The following is a 17,323-nucleotide window of genomic DNA, read 5'->3' on the forward strand; positions in this document are numbered from 1 at the left end:
CCCCTGAAACAACAATGGACTTCCATTGCACATGCATAACTCAGATAGCCTGTCAAGAAGGACAACGGCTCAGTCCATTACCCAGGGACCGCCCTCAAAAGTTTAACCACGGAAGCATACAACTCTTACCCGGAACATGGAATGGGTAGGGAAGCGGAACAGGCCCTCCATCGTGCGTCGGCCTCGGCAACGGAACTCCTCACCTGAGACTCATTCAAAAACCAGAGCAGTATAAGATTTAACCCTGCGGAAGAGATTAAACACAAAAGAAAATGAACTAAAACCAAGTTGAAATTCATCTGGGTGAGCGGCTTACCATGACCGGGGACGGAAGGTAGAGTTCCTATCGCACAATAGACAGCCTGAAGGAAAGGTCTCCTGTGCAAAAGAGAAACACCAGAGAACTGTGAATGACGGAGGGTCATTCCAACAATGAAAACGCTAAAGAATTATCACAAATGCATTAAGACTTTCAAGGCATACTACTGACCCATGGCTCGATGTCAGCCCTTGATCTGGGCGGGTTCATCTCCGCCGTGGGATTGAACATAGAAAACCCGGGAAATAGCTATCATATGGTAAGATCGAGGTAAGTGTCAGTCCGCATTAATCCCTGGAGTCCTGAGCACGCGAGAGCACATGGTGTCAACTGGCCGGTCGTTCATCGTGCCAGATGGACGATGTGGAGAAGGCCAGTTGGGCAAGCGTCAGTTGCCCGAGTGACTCTCGGCAACATTCATTCCAGGCAGCGTAAAACATTAACTCGAATATAGAAATTGCCATATATCCATTTATATTCCGTAGTACCAACGATCAACTCATATAACACCTTTGTACCGTATAGATATTATTGACAGCCGAATGATAATTCCAAGATTGAAACATAGAAACATAGTTAATGTTTACGTGCCATAGTTATCATGGATGTGTGCTATGATTAGCATAATTAAACTTAGCACTAATACCTTTTTATGTAAATAATTATATAATCTTTATTGCATTCGGATGATTAATGTTCAGATATACTGTTATTAAGGTGAAAAAAATTTACTCCTGTACTGTAGTGTTACATTGTGAACATTCCACTTAAACAAAGAATTATAATAATATCATTCTTCGCTATTTCTTTGATCGTTGTCTTATGATTTTATTTCTCTAGAGTGGCTCTGGAATCAGTACTAATAAGAGTATACAGAGGTATTTCCTATGCGTTCAAGGATTGGAAATCTTGTTTTCGCACCTGCATTTGTAGCTCACGGTTTGTAGTTTGAATACTCTTACATGCGAGCTGCACCTCGATTTATTTTCGAATTTTGAAGTACTGCAGGAACTTGCACTGGTTCACATGGTTGGCATGAATTTCACTTCTTTGGCATATAGATCCTATTTGGGACTGTATTTTTACAACCTCATTTATATTGTCTTCTGCACATGCATGACACAATAGGTAATTATGGATTCAATGCATTACATCAATGAAACAAAAAGCTTAATTAAATTTACCATAGTCTGGCAGATCAGTGTTTTCTCAGGCGGAAGCCCTGCATGAAGAAGCACAATAAATGAGCTTACCTGAGACCGAAAGGTGAGAGTAACAACTGCCCAATGTCGTGGGTTCAATAATGTGTTTATTTTATTTATTGGTGGCTTTCGTGGCCAATAGTGAATCACTCATTACTTCTGCATTGTATTATTTGATTTTCGTTGTGCGGAGTGCAGATCTCTGCACTCCGTCTATCAAACAATGCTAATTACATTTGATTTTATAAGTAAAAAAATTACCAATAGTACTATAATTTTAAAGCAATACAAAATTCAATCACATAAAATTGTTAGAAAAATATTACCGGGTAGAGGAGAGGAGTCAACTTCACTTGCCGGAGGGTAAGTCTTATATTCCGGCATGGAAATTGCAACTACACAGAGGCTTAATAAAACACAGGAAATTACTCACGGGAAAACATAGTAAAGAAAATGGTTGCCCTAAATCTACTCATGAAGGCTTAAGACCACATCGCAACATAACACATACTTTTGATTATAATATGAAACATAGGAAAATACATTTGTGTGATAAATTGGAGGTTGATGCTCCAAGTAAAACAAAAAAGACCTACTGCCATTTAAGCTTCACTGGGTTTGCAGAGTAAATGTCTGTAAAACTGGTTTTCACGCACCCACCAATATTTCCTCCATGATTTTCTCCTCACTACCTCACAGACTTTCGCTCTCTAACTTGCCTAACTAATGAAAATGACTTTTACATTCATATTTATCTCAACATACAAATTTGACATTAATACATGACAGAGCAAATAATTAATGTGCAACATGGGTGATTTTACATAGTAATTGGTTTTCTGATCTTGCAGGTGTTATGGAGTGTGGGCAACAGTCGCAGAGTAAATGTTTGCTCATATGTATTTACAAAAATTTATTTAATGCATTAAACTCTCTGTTGTGTTGTGGAATGGTCAGTGTTGTACTTCTTCTCTCACTTCAGTCATTTCGCCTGCAAACAAAATTGCAATTGTGCAGTAGTTGATTGGGCAAGCATGGTGTTTGTTAGTGTGTTTAAGGTGGTGGTTGATATTAATATTTCCAACACTCCCCCTTAATAACAACTGTTGCCATTGAAAATTCCCAAACAGTGTCTGAGATAAACAAAATTTTCACGTGCCAATGGCTTTGTGAAAATATCAACAAATTGTTCCTGTGACCTGTAGTGTTACAACAAAATTTCATTCGTATTAATCAACTCTTTGATAAAATGATATTTAGCATCAATGTGCTTGGTCCTCTTGTGAAAGACTAAATTTTTTTGCAATGCAATTGTGGATGTGTTGTCATAGAAAATAGTTGTCGTTCCCTCTTGGTCGTGGCGAAGATCCCTCAACATCCTTCTCATCCAAACTTCCTGACACGTTGCTATTGTTGCGACATATTCAGCTTTTGTTGGTGACAGTGACACTATTGGTTGCTTCTTGGAGGCCCATAAAATGGCTCTGGAACCCAAATGAAAAACATATCTTGACGTACTCTTTCTGTCGTCGACATTTCCTGCCCAATCACTGTTAATGTAACCAACTAACCTGAAATCATCTATTGCGATGTACAAGACGCCATACTATTTTTTCCCATTGACATACCTTAGAATCCTTTTTGCTGCTTGCCAATGCGTTTCCTTGGGTGTCTCCATGAATCTCGACACCAAGCTTATTGCATACATTATATATGGCCTAGTGGCGGTCAAATACATCAAGTTGCCTATCAAGCTTTTGTATAATGTCAACTTCAACCCCATGATAGTTGGAGTTGGTGTGGGCTTGATATTCTGCATTTTAAACCTCTCAAAAATGTTTGCCACATACTTTGCTTGAGAGATAAAAAAATCCATTTTCTATTTTCTTCAATTCTATGCCCAAAACATACCTTAACAACCCCAAGTCAGCCATTTCAAATTCATTCTTCATGACTTGTTTGAAATCAGCGATGAGGAAATCATCCCTACCCGTAAAAATCAAATCATCTACATATAAGACGACAATAAGAATCTTACCATCACCCTCTTTTATGTAGAGAGTAGGCTCACCATCACATTTGTCGAAACCATTGTCCAACAAGTAGGAATCTATGTTGTTGTACCATGCACACGGTGCTTTTTTCAGCCCATAAAGAGATTTTCTCAACTGATACATTTTTTCTTCTTTGTGTTATACCTCATAATGATGCGGTTGCGAAACATATACTTCCTCTTACAACACTTCATTCAAGGACGTTGATTTTACGTCCATTTGATACACTTTCCATTTATGTCATGCGGCAATCGCCACCACAGTGTGCACTATCTCCTTGCGACTGACGCGAACATCTCCGCATAATCTCTTCCATGCTGCTACTTGTATCCTTTGACAACTAGCCTTGCTTTGTGCCTTTCAATCTTACCGTCGACATTGCTCTTAGTCTTATAGACCCACTTCACTCCAATGACTTGTTTTCCTTGCAGCAAGTCCACTAACTCACATGTGTCATTCTTTTCTATTGCTTCTATTTCCTCCTCCATTGTGGAAACCCATTTTTCTTCTTTGATTGCATCTTCAAAATGGATTGGGTCATCTACATGAAAAAATAATGCAAATAATAAATTTAGACCAGCACTGCTATCAACCTCATCTTGCTCATAAATTTCATTTAGATTTCTGCATTTTGGTCTTCTTGTGCTTGCTGAAGATGGGCTTGACATGTAACTTGGTGTTTCTCTTTGCGGCATGCTTGGAGAAGCACTTGCTTGACTGCGTGACATTGTCCTATTATTTGTTGATGGTGTTCCTTGCTGCTGGCTTTGTTGCACTTGAATTGGTGTAGAGGGAGTCACTGTTGAGGAATTACTTGTTGTTAATTCCTCTTTGTCCTCATGTGGTATACATGCTTAGACATTGACTGTCTTCTCTAAACTTCTATCCCATGCTTCCTCTTCTATGAACTACACATTTTTGTTGATTATGACCTTCTTAGTTAATGGATTATAGAGTTTTCATGTTTTTGGATTCATCACTGTATCCAACAAATATACATTTCTCCCCCTTACTCTCCAACTTCTTCCTCAACTCATTCGAGACATGTGCATATGCCACACAACCAAAGACTCTCACGTGAGTGACATTATGCCTTCTTCCACTGCACGCCTCTTCAGGAACTTCACATGTTTCAACTTCAGCCCAATAATCATTTGGAAAATGCTTTGCCTTCAACATACTCCTTACCATTTCCATAATGGTCATATTCTTTCTTTTCGCCACACCATTTTGCTGAGGTGTATATCTTGTTGTAAATTGCTTGTGAATTCCATGTTCCCTACAAAAATGTAGAAAATCATTTGAGATGTATTCACCACCTCTATTAGTCTTGAGGACTTTGATGTAGTGTCCACTTTGCTTCTCAACAAGAGCTTTGTATTGGCGAACGTGTTCAAACACTTCACTTTTTTGTTTTAGGAGATAGACCCATGTATTCCTTGTGTAGCCTTTTATGAAGGTCAATAAATAGTGGCTGCCACCAATTGATGGTGTTTGCATTGGTCCACATAAATCTGAGTGGACAATATCCAAAGGTACCTTTACCCTTACTGACTTTCCTACTGGAAATGTCTCTCTATGTTGCTTTCCCAAGATACATCCTTCACATAGGATGTCCAGTTTTTCTCTGAGTGGCAAACCCTTCACCATGCTTTTCCTATGCAAGAAATTAAAACCTCCAAAGTTGAGATGTCCAAATCTCAAATGCCATAACCAGTTTTCATCTTTGACCTCTGCTTGATAGTTCACTTGTGTGACAATTGCCTCTTTTCTTCCATCCTCTTGTGAGTTCATTGATAGTTGTTCTTGTGCACCTTCTTCCTTCCAATTTGATCTTATCTTTAGGGGAAACAATTTATTGTTTGTCATTTGAACCTTTGCAATCAGATGTCCGCTTGGAGGCCTATCCAAAATTGTGCACACATCATTTTTGAAAAATGCATTGTAGCCCTTTTACATGAGCTGTTCAATGCTTATGAGGTTATGCTTTAGATAGGCGACAAAGTAAACATCTGAGATGTACTTCTTCTCCCCATTCTTTGTTAGGATATTAACTCTTCCTTTTCCAATGAAAGAGACTTTGCTATCAGTCCCTAATGTCACTTCAGATTTCACACTTTTATTTAAATTGGAAAACATTTGTATGTTCCCTGACATGTGGTTGCTACACCCTGAATCTAGATACCATATATCACTTTGTTTTTCTTGTGCTACATTACAAGCTAAAAACATGCTATCATGGTTCTGATTTTCTTTTGTGAAATTTACACTTGGTTTGTTAATAATGTCATATTGCTTCTCTCTACATTCATTTTCATAATGACCATACTTCTTATAGTAATGACATTGAACTTGAGATTTATCATACCTCTAACCTTGTGCTTGATTTTGGCTTGGGTCTTGACTTGGATTTTGATTGCTGCCCCTTCCACTTGAGCTTGAAGGTCTGCTTCTTCCACCTCTGTGTGGGCTTCTTCCTCTTCCTCTAGTATATGATCTTGCTTTGCCTCGACCTTGACCAAAGGAAACTTGTGTCTTGAAGGCATGCTCCAATGAGGAGCTTGTTGCTCTATTCAGTCTATGTTCATGAGAAATTAGTGATGCATGAAGCTCATCGACTGAGAACTGTGAGAGATCCTTTGTCTCTTCTATGGCCACAACAATGGCATCAAACCTTGCTGGAAAACTTCTCAAAACTTTCTTAACTATTCTCCTTTCTTCAAGTGTCTCACCATGAGACTTGATTTGAATAACCAACCCAATTACATGTGTAAAAAACAAGTCTACATTATTAGATTCTTTCATACAAAGTGCTTCAAAATCTCTTTTGAACATTTGTAGTTTTGTTGTCTTGACTTTTGCCATGCCTTGGTAGGCTGTCTAGAGGGTGTCCCATGCTTGCTTGGACTTCGTTGCTACTGCAACCCTTGGGAAAATACTTTCATGAACTGCTTGAAAAATGTAGAAGAGGGATTTTGCATCCTTCTTCCTATTGTCCCTTAACAGATCCCTTTCTACTTGAGACGTGACATTGTATGCTACTGCATCTGCTGGTTCTGGAAAACCATTCTCCACCAAATCTCAAATGCCTTCATTGTAATATCCCAATAGTCATAATTTTTCCATTAAAATGAGGTATCTGAGGATTAGTCAAGCTTGTACTTGATGTTGCCATTTCTGAGTGTAAAATGTTTTTTCTACCTGCTCGTAAATTCACTCCAAAGGAAAAAAAACAATCTGTTCTTAAAACAATTTTAACTTCTAGTAAAAACACTTGTTTTTACACTAACATAGTTTAACCCACTCTGATACCATGTTAGAAAAAATTTATGGGGCAGAGGAAAGGAGTGTGGTTCAGAAATCGGTTGTGGCGAAGTCAACTTCACTTGCAGGAAGGTAAGTCTTATGTTGCGGCATGGAAATCACAACTATAGAGAGGCTTAATAAATCACAGGAAATAACTCACACCAAAATAGAATAAAAGAAAATGGTTGCGGTAAATCTACTGATGAAGGTTTAAGACCACATCGCAACATAACATACTTTTGATTATAATATGAAACATAGGAAAATACATTAGCGTGATAAATTGGAGGCTACTGCTCCAAGTAAAACACAAAATACTGCACTGGGTTGCAGAGTAAATGTCTGTAAAACTCTGTAAAACTAGTTTTCATGTGCCCACCAATATTTCCTCCATGATTTTCTCTTCACTACCTCACAAACTCTTGCTCTCTAACTTGCCCACTCAGGCTCTCTAACTTGCCCAACTAATGAAAATGACTTTTACATTCATATTTATCTGAACATACAAATTTGACATTAATATATATAGAGAAATGCGCAACATGGGTGATTTTACATAATAATTGGTTCTCTGATCTTGCAGGTGTTGTGGAGTGTGGGAAATAGTAGCGGAGTAAATGTTTGCCCATATCTATTTACCAAAATTTATTTAATAATTTAAACTCTTTGTTGTGTTGTGTAATGGTCAACCATTTACTTCTGCTTTGACTTCAGTGGTTTCGTCTGCAAACAAAATTGCAACCGGGCAGTGGTTGACTGGGCAAATATGGTGTTTGTCTATGTGTTTAAGGCAGTGGTTGAGATTAATATTTCCAATAGAAATGTTTTACCAATAATGCTATAATATCAACATAATTCAATTGCACAAATTTCTAGAACTGTACAAAATTATCTGTTGTTGAGAGTGAAGATTTATTATGCTGAGTGCAGAGAAACACCTTAACTCAACATCTTCACACTGTGATTGACAATGAAGGAAAAAAATGATCTCTGTAGCACCGATCTTAAGATTGATTTTGGTAAGGTGATGAGTGCCTTATTCCAGGCGTTTCATTGAGATGCTTTCGGGCCACATTACCACTAAAACGTCCAATAACAAAGAGAAGATTGATGGTGAATTCTATCAGGTTGAGGTAAAAGAAGAAGCAATATAGAAGTCGTTGAATTTAGTCATTAAAGATATCAAGGAATCAATTGGAGTTACTAGATCGAGAAAGTTCATTGTGAGGAGGAGCTTAGCACGATGAAATTTCGTAGGTCCCTCCGCACAATGTACAACATGCAGTGTGGAGACCAACATGGAAGAAATTAATTAAAGAAGTATTGAACCATTTATCAAATCATATTCCATGGAGTTGTTTATCAGAGCTGTAAGTGATTTATACATTCACCGATTGGGAGCTATAAACTAAATGGATTTAAATCCTTATATTCGCATATCGCTAATTATAATTTAAATCGCTATAACTCTCTATATAGAGGGAGATCTGTTATTTAACAACCTCACTGATTGGGAGCTATAAACTAAATGGATTTAAATCCTTATATTCACATATCGCTAATTATAGTTAAAATCGCTATAACTCTCTATATAGACGGAGATCTGTTATTTAACAACCTAACTAGTAGCTAGGACTAAGAAAAGATGAAAACAAAAACAAAGGGGTGAGCACTGGAAGTTGAAACACTACAACATTTAGAACATTGATCCGGATAAAGGAAAAATGTATAACACTATCTATAGCATTTTCAACTAAAATTACTGCTCCAAACTTTAAACTTTTTTTATTTATATTACAATGAGTAATTATTTGAATAATCCTCGAGTTTGGTGACTTGGAAATAATTCTTAATTTATAAATTGATAGATTAGGTTTGTTGGTTGTTGGACTTTGTTGAGATATTTTATCAATAATATTCTCCTTGTTTGGAATCTCTTGGATTTCATGAGCACTATTTATGTGGCTTTTAATTTTTTTTGAAGGTAATATACAAATTGTTTTGAGTAAATCTGTCCACAATGTTTGCTCTTCCAATTTCTTTGTTGGTATCAGATATTATCCAGTAGTAATTGACTTATGACAAACCTTTGGAAGGAATCCCAAGTCATGGGATGAAAAAATTTCAATTTCGATTCAGAAGTTTACCAAGGTCAACGATGTTTAATGGATAACCATGTATACATGCGTGAGTGTAGTAGTTGTCACTGCTCATGGGGTATGGACTATGGAGGTAGACTCATTTTGTGTCGTATTGGAATGTCCATGTGCTACTTTACCAGATCATGTTTATGAAAACCACCTACCAAACTTTTGCGCAAGATAGTTATCATAAGATGTGGTTTCTTCAACTGGAACAGGTGGTAGCTACAAAACTTCGGAGGTGAATAGGTGGTAGGTTCATTCAATCGGCCACCTAGTGATTTAGACGAATGTTGTTTTTCCCACTGAAATCTGTTGGAAGCCATAGATTGTTGGAAATATTTATTGCAATACTGTTGTATCGCATACCTGCAGTGCAGTCACGCCAATAGTTACGCTTTTTGGCTGATGGGATTGCGTCTTCTGTGATCATTTTTTAAGTCATCCACTTCAGCATGGCATGGACATCCTTAACTTTTTGATTTAGTCTTCAACTATGGGCCAGAAAAATCTACTTTACAAAATGACTCTGCATGGATTCTTATGGTAGTGGAGGAGAAGCAGGTCGTCGATCTAATAGATTGCATGAAAGATTCATTTTTGTTTAGTGGAGAGTAGTTATTGGTCTTGTTTTCATGCGCTATGTTTCATTCTTTATTAAAAAGTTTATTATCACATTTTGTAAGTTTATGTGTAAAAAGGTGTAGAACTAACTATTGAATAGTGTTGCATAATTCAAATTAGTGTTTCTTAGTGCTCAGAAACCCTCAAACACATCATTAATTTGATTTTGTGAATCTGTAATATGCTGATGGGTCTTGTTGTGCTTCTTGCTTCAAGGGCACCAGTTACAGGTTATGTTATGAGATCCATGTGTGTAGAAAGCTCAGTTACATAATTGACTATTGGATACACTTAGTACCGAGACAACTCACCTATACAACTATCAAAAGTGTAATTCACTACATTTTGATAAATGGGAGTTTGTCTATAGGTTGGTCCAGTACTGAGATTGTCCTTTTCGAGGTCAAGAAGCATTAACTATATAAATTTCGTCAAATATGGTCATAGGCGTTTATGTTTCAAATGAAAATCGGGTGACAACTCGAAGATATGATGGTGAAGAAAGAGCAGTGCTTGTGAGATTCCAGAGTGGATGTGAGTGTTGATGAAGACCAGCTAGACATATGCAACTATATGTAATTTATGATTCTTATAATAATAGTTGTAATGATGTAATGTAAGCATTAAAGGGGGGACTTTGAAATAATTCTTACATTAGTAAATTGATAGACTAAGTTTGTTGGTTGTTGGAATTTGTTGGGATATTTTATCAACAATATTTTCCTTGTTTGGAATCTGTTGGTTCTCATTAGCACTATTTACATGGCTTGTAATTTCATTTTGAAGGTAACATACAAATTGTTTTGAGTGAATCTATCCACAATGTTTTCTCTTCCAATTTCTTTGTTGACCAAATCCCATAGCACTTTCCCCCATATACCTAGAATTATTGAAAACAAGTTTCCAAGGGAATCAATCCTTGGTCGTTGCCCACTATGGAATGTGAATGATGTAGATTATGATTATTTATCATAAATAGTTTAAAAAATTAATATGCTTGCAATGAATGTCATGACATGTATAAATACTTTGAGAGAAAAAAGTTTACAATAAGACAAAGTGGGTCAAACTGAGAATTTTAGGTATACAGAAAGATGCAGATCTAAGATTCTAGGTGAATAAGTACAAGTGACTTGTGTAATATATAGTTTAAATAGATACTAAAATATAGGCGTTAATTTCCCTAACATGAAATAATAATCCTCAAGGCTAGCCAGACTTTCTAGTCATGAACATTATACTTAAATAAAGAATTACAATAATATCGTTCTTTGCTCTTTTTGCAATCGTTGTCTTATGATTTCATTTCTCTAGAGTGGCTCTGCAATCCAAACTAACAAGGGTAGTAGGAGGTATTTCCTGCATGTTCAACGATTGAAAATATTGTTTCCGCACCTGCATTTCCAGCACATGGATTTGTAGTTGGAATACTCTTAGGTGCTGACTTCACCTCGACTTATTTTCCAATTTTGAGGTACTATAGGAACTTTTACTGCTTCACATGGATGGCATAAATTGCACTTGTTTTGGAATATTGGCAGTCTAGATCCTATTTTGGTCTTTATTTTTACAAGCTCATTTCATTCATATGTTTTCTTATGCACATGCATGACAGAGTAGGTAATTATGGATTCAATAGATTACAACAATGGAACAAAGAGTTTAATTGAATTTACCATAGTCTGGGAGATGAGAATTTTCCCAAGTGGAGGCCTTGAATGAAGAAGTGCAATAAATGAGCCTACCTTAGACCGAAAGGTGAGAGTTATGGCCACCCATAATCGTGGGTTAAGTAATGTGTTTATTGTATTCATTGGGTTCTTTTGTGGCCAATAAAGAATCACTCATCACTTTTGCATTGTATTCTTTGATTTTCATTGTCCGGAGTGCGGAGCTCTGGACACTGTTTATCAAACAACCTATGAATGCGATTTACTTTTATAAGTAAATAATATACCAATAATACTATTATTTTAACACAATGTAGAATTGAATCACATGAAATGTTTTACGAATAATGTTATAATATCAACATAATTCAATTACACAAATATCTAGATGTTTGTGCATAACAGTGACGAGTTTTGGGCACATATATATGCATAGTCCAAGAAAACAGTGATCCGAACTATGGTAACACTGAAAGGGTACATTTATTTTGAATTTACAGTAATGACATTTTCTTGAAATCGTTGTTGAGTGTAGATTTCTAAATAATAGTGAAAGGTCTCTGTTTTGAAACTCGTAATCTCGGGATATAGTAATAAGATTGTCACGTTGAAAGAAGGACTAACTACATGAGGTCTTTTTTACCACACTCATCCTGAGTTGTGGACTTCGGTTTTTGCTTGGGTTTTGGATGGTGGTGAGGTGTGCCTATTCGAAGAAACCCTAGTGTCTTCCATATTCGTACCCACAAATATGTAGTACATCGATAATATTAAAACCCGATACTTTGATCTTCTACTACGCAGGTGTTTCAGTTGGCTTCTGAGTGTAAGTGTTGAAGAAAAGTTGCTCTGTAACAATAGGATAAGAAGGCCAATCTTAATTTGTTACATTATGGGAAAGGGGAAGAACAAGGGAATGTCGATGGCCAACAACAAGGCTGAGGTTGAGAAGGAGATCTTTGTTTATGTTGGGTCCCTGTAATACTAGTAATTACCCCATTATTATTTTAGTTGCATCCCTTATTAATATTGTATTGCCACTATTATCCCCATATTTTTATTATTGTGCCCCATAGAATCCCTCTATTACTATTTTTGTGGCTTTATATTATTACTGTTAGGTCGGCTAGGTTATATTGTGACTCCTTAGACTTCTATATATAGAAAGGAGGTTTTGTCATTTGAATCATCTAAGAATTGTTCATTTATGTAATGTAAAGGAGGTTGCCCCCTCGAAGAGGCTGAATTCTAAGGCGTTGATCTATCTTTTCTATCTTTTCTTGAGCTGGTTTCATAACATTTGGTATCAGAGCTTTGGATTCTAGGGTTTCGCTACTCCAAACAGGTCATCGTGACATTTTTGCTATAAATTTTTTTTTGCGACATTTAAGAAGTTGAAAAAAACACCCATTTGAGAAGGAATCGCGCTAAAACTTGGGTCCGAATTGTAGATCTTTTCACGCTATATTTGCAGAGATATGATTTGAGGAAGTTGGTATTTTTGCAGACTCCTAAATTACATTCCAAACAAGTGACCTGGGGAAAATAGTCATAGCTTTCTCTCTGGGGATTGAATTGAAATTTCGTAAGAAAGTACAGAAAGAGGATGGATTTTAGTTTCTTGTATGCATTTTTCAGATCCAAACATCGAAACAGTGACTCGTGGCATGCCGTACAAGTTCACTCTACTGATCTAGCCTATAATGAAGTCACTGTGGGAGATTTCGCATAAATCTTCCTTGGAGAATCCAAATTGGGTTAGACTTGTGCAATTGGAAAGAGCACATAGAGAGCTACTGCAGGTCACAAATTCAGAACTATATGATCGGAAATTACAGAGATACATCAGAGGCAATATCGAGCTCCTACAAAGTGAAAAAAGGTGTGTAGATTTTCTTAAATTTTTGCTTAAGCTTGGTTTGAAAATTTATTTTGAAGGAATTCAAAGGGCATAATAGAACATTATTATCGGTAACTGATGCCTTGAGGAAATAAAATGCAAACACCTAGTAAGGAACCTGAAAGCTCTAGAATGACTCATGAAGAAGAGGAAGAAATGCTACATGATATATCAAAATTACAAGAACAAGTGCAACAAATGTCACTGTCACAAAAGCTAACAGAAGCTAAGATAAATGGCGTTGAAGCTAAGATGAATGCTATGGAAGCTAAAATGAATGGCATGAAGGCTAAGATGCACAACTTGAAGATAGATTTGAACACGAATTTGAAGACAGGCATGGCAGATTTGAAGACAGATTTGACATTTTCTACAAGAAATACTTACCAATGGTGAAAAGGTAGTAAAGGAAACTCATGATGCGAACAAAAGAAATGTTAATCATGATTTATTAGACTCTAATGTGGGATCGAAAACCCACCATATTCTAAAAATCGATATGAGGAAGTTTGATGGCAAGGATCCCGCAACATGGATATTACGAATGGAGCAATTTTTCGATCTCAATAATGTGAAAAACACACAAAAGGTACATATGGCAACATTATATTTGGAACCAAATCAGTTTGTATGGTATCAATGGCTTTGCTCTCATAAACAATTTATCACTTGGGCAATTTTTACGGAAGAATTGATAGCACATTATGAGGATACAAAAAGAAAAACTTTTTTTAGCCAATTGATAAGTCTCAAACAAAAGGGTTCAATAATGGAGCACATTGAGGAGTTCCAAAAATTGAACAAAAGGGTAAAAGATATTCCAGAGGAGCATAGGATTGATGTGTTCATATGGTCTTTAAAGGATAATATCCAACATGATGTTCGCCTTTGGGAACCTGATTCATTAGAGAAGGCATTCAGGTTAGCAAGAAAAATGGAAATCAAAATTATGGCAACCAAGAAGAATACCACTCTCAACTATAAAGATGGAAGTATGGTTGCTCCTAGTCTTCCACAACCTATAAGGTTGACACCACAATAGTTGGAAGAAAAAAGAGCAAAAGGGCTTTGTTATAGTTGTGATAGCAAATACACTAAAGGTCATAAGTATGCTGAGAAGAAATTATTCTACATAGATTGTGAAGAGGAAGAAGAAAAAGAGAAAGAAAGGTCAAAAGAAGAGGATATACTCCAGGAACAAAGCCTAGATAAAGAAGAAATGAATCCAACCATATCTTGTAATGCATTGGCGGGAATTACCACTCCTCAACCATCAAGATAGAAGGACAAATCAAGAAGAAAAAGGTACCAGTGTTGATTGATTCAGGAAGTACCCACAATTTTATTCATTGTAAGGTAGCAAAAGAATTGAATTGCTTCTTATACCCAGCACCAGAGTGTCAAGTGATGGTTGCAAATGGAGGAACAATAAAATGCTCTCAAAAGTGCCATAATGTCAAGCTATTGATGGGAGAATATGTATTGACTAGCCCAATACTTCCCATTCCAATGGGAGGCACTGATGTTGGACTAGGAGTACAATGGCTACAATCCTTGGGTACAATAGCTTTCAATTTTCAAGAACTTTTCATGAAATTTTCCGTGGAATGAAAGGAAGTTGAATTAAGGGGTATTGCAGGGAAACCAAGAAAAATAATTAGCTCTAATGGTATGACAAAGCTTCTAAAAAGTGAACAAAGGGGTGTAACTGCACAATTATGTTCGCTAAATGTTTCCACATTGCAATCATCTATTTCTCCAGATCTCCAAAAAGTCTTGGACAATCATTCCAAGGTATTTGAGACTCCCAAAGGTCTCCCACCTATTGGTGATCATGATGATGCTATTCATTTGATTCCAGGAAATGTTCCTCCAAACACCAGGCCGTACAGACATCCCTATGACCAAAAGAGTGAAATTGAACGTATGGTTGGAGAAATGCTAGAGGCTGGTATAATTCAACCGAGTCAAAGTTCTTTCTCTGCTCCAGTAGTATTAGTGTAGAAGAAGGATGGATCATGGTGCATGTGTCCGGATTATAGGGAGCTCAACAAGCTCACTATTAAAGATAAGTTTCCCATTCCCGTCATTGATGAATTACTGGATGAATTGCATTGATCAATTTACTTCACCAAGTTGGATCTTCATTCAGGATATCATAAAATCAGAATGAAGACTAAAGACATTCCGAAAACAACATTTAGAACTCATGAGGGTCATTATGAATTTTTGGTCATGCCTTTTGGCCTTACCAATGCACCTTCAATATTTCAAGGTTTGATGAATTCCATTTTCAAACCATTCCTTAGAAAGTTTGTGTTAGTATTTTTTGATGATATACTAATCTACAGTAAATCTTGGAAGGATCATGTTGAACATGTTGACAGGGTGCTACAACTATTGGAGGAGAAACAATTATATGCAAAAAGATCCAAATGTTTCTTTGGAGTACAAGAGGTGGAATATCTGGGTCATATTGTGTCTCATGAAGGAGTTAAGGTAGACCCTAGCAAAATTAAAGCCATTAAGGAATGGAAAATCCCCACATCCATAAAGCATCTGCGAGGATTTCTCGGTTTGACAGGGTATTATCGTAAGTTTGTTAAGAATTATGGGAGAATGGGAGCACCTCTAACAACATTATTGAAGAAAGATGCATTTTCATGGACTCCAAAAGCAACAAAGGCCTTCGAACATCCTAAAGAGGCAATGTGCCAAGCACCGGTCTTAGTTACACTGGAGTTCACAAAAACCTTTATTGTGGAATGCGATGCTTCAGGAAATGGAATTGGTGCTATTTTAATGCAAGATGAAAGACCCATTGCTTTTGAAAGTCGTCCAATCAAGGGAAAGTTTTTACATAAAGCTATTTATGAGAAGGAAATTTTGGGAATACTCCATGCACTTAAGAAATGGTGACCCTACCTAATGGGAAGACACTTCAAGGTAAAAACGGATCATGATAGCCTTAAATAATTTTTAGAACAAAGATTATCCTCTGAAGAGCAACAAAATTGGTTCACAAAGATGTTGGGTTATGACTTTGAAATCATCTACAAAAAAGGGAAGCAAAATGTGGTGGCAGATGCACTCTCAAGAAAGGATGAGGATGTGGAAGCATTGTTGTGCGCCAATTCTATTATCGAACCAGATTGGATAAACGAAGCAAGGGAGGAATGGAAGAATGACAAAGAAGTATGGGCACTTATTCGAAAGTTACAACAAGATTCCAGTACGTATGATACATTTAGCTGGCAAAATGATTCTTTATGGTACAAAGATCGCTTATACCTCTGTAAGAATTCCCAACTAAAATAAAAGATTCTTATGGAATTTCACACTCCTCCCTTAGGAGGGCACTCAGGATTTTTAAAAACTTACCACAGGGTTAAGAATGAATTTTTTTCGGAGGGCCTTAAATCATATATTCAAAAATTTGTGGCGGAATGTTTGGTTTGCCAACAAAATAAAGTTGAAGCAATTAAGACACCGGGTCTATTACAACCTTTATCCATTCCAAGCCAACGTTGGGAGGAGGTTTCAATGGATTTTATCACATGTTTACCCAAGTCTGAGGGAAAGAGTGTCATCATGGTGGTAGTTAACAAACATACCAAGTATGCACACTTTTGTGCATTATCACATCCATTTAAAGCCAGTACGGTTTCTACTGCATTTATGGAAACAATTCAAAAGCTACATGGAAACCCAAAGATTATTGTAAGTGATAGAGATCCCATTTTCACTGGATAGTTTTGGAAAAAATTATTTTCTTGTCTTGGTACTCAGTTAGCTCATAACTCATCTTATCATCCTCAATCTGATGGGCAAACTGAGATAGTAAACAAATGTTTGGAAGGATATCTTCGTTTCTTTGTATCTGATAAACAGACACAATGGGTCAAATGGTTTCCTCTGGCTGAATGGTGGTATAACACTTCCTTCCATATAGCAACAAAAATGACCCCATTTATGGCACTTTATGGATATCAGCCACCATCCATCACATCATATTTAAGAGAAAATCCTAAGGTTCAAGCAGTGGAACATCACATCGAACATCAACAACAAGTCCTCCAACTCTTAAAGGATAACCTTGTGTTGGCA

The sequence above is a fragment of the Pinus tabuliformis genome, chromosome 9 (assembly GCF_031772625.1).
Source record: "Pinus tabuliformis cultivar Carrire ecotype Pingquan chromosome 9, CPIR1, whole genome shotgun sequence".
Taxonomy (NCBI): Eukaryota; Viridiplantae; Streptophyta; class Pinopsida; order Pinales; family Pinaceae; genus Pinus; species Pinus tabuliformis.